This window comes from Cynara cardunculus (genome assembly GCF_001531365.2).
Source record: "Cynara cardunculus var. scolymus isolate 2C chromosome LG 9, CcrdV1, whole genome shotgun sequence".
Lineage (NCBI taxonomy): Eukaryota > Viridiplantae > Streptophyta > Magnoliopsida > Asterales > Asteraceae > Cynara > Cynara cardunculus.
The window spans coordinates 5,992,974-5,998,578 of record NC_037536.1 but is presented as its reverse complement, the minus strand read 5'-3'; positions in this window follow the sequence as shown (position 1 = coordinate 5,998,578).

Genomic DNA, 5,605 nt, shown 5'->3' with positions numbered 1-5,605 from the left:
AAGAACACAGTTGAATGAAGAACACGAGAGAGAAGCTTCAAATGATTTTCAATTGATTGAAAATGTTTACAATACGATATGGAAGCACACTGAATTACAAAGGCCTAAGCTGTTATTTATACTCGTTCCTAACGACTTTTCTGACATGACCTAGATGTACAAATTCATCTAAGCCGTTCAAATAAAGCAGATTACAAACAGTCACGTGATAAGCACGAGCAGCTAACTAACCTAAGTAAAACAGTAAAGAAGTTCTTCACAGAAGATAAAGCTTTAGACCCTCTGTGAGCCATCCCAGAGGCTCTGCTGGATGTAACTTGAGAGCACTTGATTCCAGAAGATCATCTTCCAGAACCTCTGTGATAGACAACAGAGGTTCTGTCATCTTTGACTTGTATGCTTTGATTACAGAGGACCAGTTTCCAGAACCTCTGTGATAGACAACAGAGGTTCTGTCACACTTCATTTGTACGATAGAACATCTTCTGTTGTTGGTTCTCTGTGGTCTTCTGTGGTGGAACCTCTTCTGTCAACACTTGCAGTATTTACTTTTTCCATACTTTTGCATTTAAAAGAAATGAGAGCTAACATCAAGTCACAAAATTAGACTTTGGAGACCCATTATACTTACATCCCAGTGACACTAGTGGAGCTTCTCTTTTATCTTTCAAATTAAGTGGTACTGATAATTACAGGGTCTAGTCGTGTACCATGACCTTGGCTTTAGAAACCAAAAATAAAATTTGCTTTGTTGATGGATCTTGTCCTCGTCCCATAAATGATCATGTCTTAGAAAGCTAATGGGATCGGTGTAACTCTATTGTCCTCTCTTGGAATTTGAGTTCATGACTGAGGATCTCTTTTTAGGACAACTGTTCTCTAAAGAATCCTCCCAAGTTTGGGAAGAATTAAAAGAAATGTATGATAAAGTAGATGGATCTGTCACATTCAATCTTTACCAGAAAGTTAATTCTCTAAGTCAAAATGACACTTCTGTTTTGAATAATATCACAAACTCAATTCCTTATAGAAACAATTTGAGGCCCTTGTTAAACTCTCATCTTGCACTTGTAAGGTTTTCCACGAGTTTTTGGAACATAGTCAACTGATTAAACTCATGTAGTTCCTAATGGGACTAGATGATGTTTATCAACCCATTAGAAGCAACATTTTAACAAGGGATCCCCGTCCATTCTTTTAAAATGGATTTCTCTCTTGTTTCAAGGGAGGAATCTCATTGGGGGTCGGGAGGGGGGGAACTTATCTCAAAACTGCACTAAATCTCAACACTCTGCCTTTTTTAGCAGAACTGTTGATAACAAACGGAGATTAGGCAGAAACTTCACTCTTGTGTACAAGCATTGTGGAGTTACAGGACATACCATTGAAAGGTGTTTCAAACTTATAGGGTTTCCGAAGGATTTTCAAAATCGACCCAGACCTCAAACTCAAAGTTTTAAACCTCAAAATCAAAATTTTAAACCTGCAACAGGTAATGTTTGTGCCTCTGAACCTCATTCTCCTAAATCATCTTTCCCATTCTCTGAGGAACAGGTTGCCAAAATTCTTGGGTTAATATATCAGAAACATATCTTTGAGCGAGCAACTGCCAATATGACAGGTATGTTTAAAACTTCCCAACCGGGCTAGATAATTAATTCTGGTGTCAACCACCATATGACTTCAAATTCTTTTAATCTGGATAATGTTGTAGATGTCACTGATCTAAACCTTAGAGTTAGTCATCCAAATGGAACAAAGGCTAGAATAAACAAAATTGGAAACCTGAAACTTTCTAATAATGTTACTCTTTTTGATGTATTAGTTGTTCCTGATTTTAATATGAATCTGTTATATGTGCACAAACTGCCTAGAGATAATAAAGTCTTTGTAGGATTTGATTAATCAAAATGCTATGTTCAGGATTTTATTTGAAAGAATGTTATGGGGACTGGTAGTCAGGAATGTGGATTATATTTCTTTGATCAAAACATTAATATTGAGTTATCATTCCCTTCTAATAATCTTGGTATGACTTGTTTTGTGTCCACCCAATTATGGCATAGCCGTCTTGTTACCCAACTGAACAAGTGTTAAAGGTCTTAAATGATCCTCTTAAAATTGGAAGTAAAATTTGTGGTCCTTGTGAAGTTTGCCATAAGGCAAAACAAACATGAGAAAATTTTGATTCAAACACACATAAGTCTAAAAGTCTTGGTGAACTTGTTCACCTAGATGTTTGGGGTCCTTATCATGTTCAAAGTATGGAAGACTATAAATATTTCCTTTCTATTGTAGATGACTTTTCTCGTGTTGTTTGTTTTTATCTCTTAAAAATAAAACATGAAGTTGTTTGAACATATTGAAAGTTTTTATAATCTTCTTAATACCCAATTTGGAAAGTCAGTTAATGAATCTAAGTTCACAAATCAGAAATTAAGTGAATTTTTAAAATAAAAGTGGTCCTTCATCAAACTTCTTGCATTTATACTCCCCAACAGAGTGAGTTGTTAAACGTAAAGACCATCATTTACTTAATGTTGCTAGGGCTCTTATGTTTCGGGGAGGAGTTCTACTGAATATGTGGAGTGGGTGTATTCTCACTTCTACATATTTAATAAATAGAACACATTTGTTTGTTTTGAATGGTAAGTGCCCACATGATCTTGTTTATGGCTTCTAGCCTGTTCTTCTCATCTTAGGAGCTTTGGATGTCTGTATTTTGCTCATTTACCTAACATCACAGACAAATTTTCCCCTAAGTCTGAAAAGTGCATTTTCTTGGGATATACTAATTCAAAAAAGGATACAAACTCTATAGTTTGAATTCCAAAAGAGTTATTGTTTCTCGTGATGTTAAGTTTTATGAAAATGTTTTTCTTTTTAAGATGAGTAGTGACAAGTTAGATGAGTGTAGTACTGATGGTGTAAATAGCCACAATATCTTTGATTATATGTTTGGTTCTTCTAATGATCTTGTTGACTCTCCACTCAATGATTGTAACACCCCATACCACACATTGCATGTAACATATACTTCATACGAAAGAAATACATGTTTATACACCACTTAGGTTCCATAGTACAAGAATTGATCATACAGAATACACGGTTCAAAAATTCAAAATACATTTCTTGTACTAATTATTGTACATCAATCAAAACTATACATCATAAACAATTCTTCATGAAGATAAGCATTTAGGAAAATATCACATTTTACCCTTCCCCTTACCGTCCGTACCTCCTGCAATATATAGTTAAAATCACAAAACGAGGGTTAGACCAAAAGGTCTAATGAGTTACCCTATTTAAGTTATTGCAGGGTGATAATCACCAAAACGTTTTAAATAGAGCAACTTTTCACATATATAATCAATATATGAACAAACGGGGCATATTACCAGTACCTTCCCTTTTTCAAGCCAAACATTCAGCAATTCAAATAACATACCTTTGAACCAACCAGGTTTTATATAATGCCACTTTTAAACCTTTTCTAATCAAACAAGGTTTATTTAAAGTTTCAGGCCAAACCTGTTATTTTCTCTTCAATAACATCCAGACTACGATTTCCAATAAGAACCTTGATCCTAAATCTTTAAATCACAAAGAAATAAAGATTCCAAACCACGGTAATCTTAAGAGATATAATAGAAAGAGTTATATCATACAACACACATACAAATGCCACCCTTATATCCAAATGTACACCTCTTCTTGATATGCCACCCTTATCCCATGGTACACCTCTCCTTGATATGCCACCCTTATCCCATGGTACACCTCTTCTTGATATGCCACCCTTATATCCTCATCAAAACATTTTACAAAAACAATTCTAAATAGACCGCAGTCAATGGAATTATTATTAATTCAAAATCATCTATATCAAAAATTCCCATTTTATGGTAAAATAACAATTTTTATCAATCAAGCACAAGGCATAATACAAATCCGGTCAACATGACTTGGCTGGACTTCATCTCCGGTCAAGTCTTGGCCAGTTTACCAAATCCGAAAAACACATTGCCCAAGGCTTGTCCGATTTAACACTTAGAATAAATTCCAACACTTTTGTCCGGATAACAAGTCCGGACAATACATTGCCTAAGGCTTGTCCGATTTAAAACAATCCGGTCACCATTTAGTCGTATTCCTACTTCTCTGGTCAAAATACTTGGTATAAACTCAATAATCATAAATCGCTCAACACTTGTTCGGTTTAAGACTAAACCGCTCAACCCTCTTATCCGGTTTAATCTAAATCGACTAAGCCTTGTCTGATTTAAACCTTAAATCGTTTACCCTTCATCTGGTTTAATGTATAAATCGTTCAACACTATCCGGTTTAAACTTAAAACAGGTATAAAACTTTAAAAACATAATTCAAGATGCAACAAAATGGTTCAAAGCATTTTAACCACTCACCTTTTGAAGATTCTTTTGAAAGGGAATCAATCTCTTGAATCCCAACTTGTAATCCGGTCAAGCACAATCCGGTCAACTCTCTTTCTTTAAATCGCTCAACTTAACCAAAATAGCAAGAAGAGTAAACTGGAGGCTAAGCCCTCCTTTTATACCCTTTCCTACTTAGGAAAGTCGGCTGCCTTATGCAGCCTTCACATGCATGCATACATCCAATTATCCATATAAATACTTATGCACACATGCATAATTTAATACATGCTTTCACTTAAGCATACTCACATGCATACATATATTTCATATGCATAAAATTCACATATTTGTTGCATACTCATTTATGCACATAATTTCATCTAACTAACATGATCAAATAATCACATACATTAATTACCTTGGGTGATAACTAGGATCTAGTTATCACAATGATGAGGATCGAGACCATTTAAATTATGAGGATTCGCATCAGTCATTCTATGGCCCCAATAACCGTAATTTACTAGGTAGCCCATCTAGAGCTGCTGGTCGGTCAAATCCTTTACCTTTAGACTTAAAGAAATTAGGCCACAAAGCAAGTATACAATACGGCCCAACGTCGTCTTTCCAAGTAATAAAGTGGTACAAGTACCGGAATATCGTCCATAGGGATTGGAGCAAAAGTTAAATAAGAGTCCAATAAAAGAAAAGATTTCAGATGAAGAAAACGAAGACTTCAGTTTGATTCCGAGTTAACACAGGTAATATAACAGAATAATAAAGCAGAATAATAAAGGTAGCAAGGGTGTAAGATTTGGGGTGAAACATAAACACAAAATCCAGCAGATAAAGATGTAGAAGAACCAGTCCCACCATCTATCTTGAAGGTATTCCTCTCGGACTTCACCTTTGCACTATATTATAGCTTTGCACCTATATCTCTATGTGGTGTTAGGACCAGGGATAGTGACATAATGGTGTCTTCAAGATATATGGCTAAACAAATCTCTTTATTAAAAATCACTCTTTTGAGCCGATTCCCATATCATTCAAGTTGGCGTGTTCTTGATAGTTCATTTATGAATCTATCACACTTGACACTTTTAGAGAGTGACCAACCCGTCAGGAGCTAAGTTTGAAAAACATAAATGACAAGTCTCCTTGTCGGCAACTTTCTCAAGTCTACCTCTCATATCATTCAAGT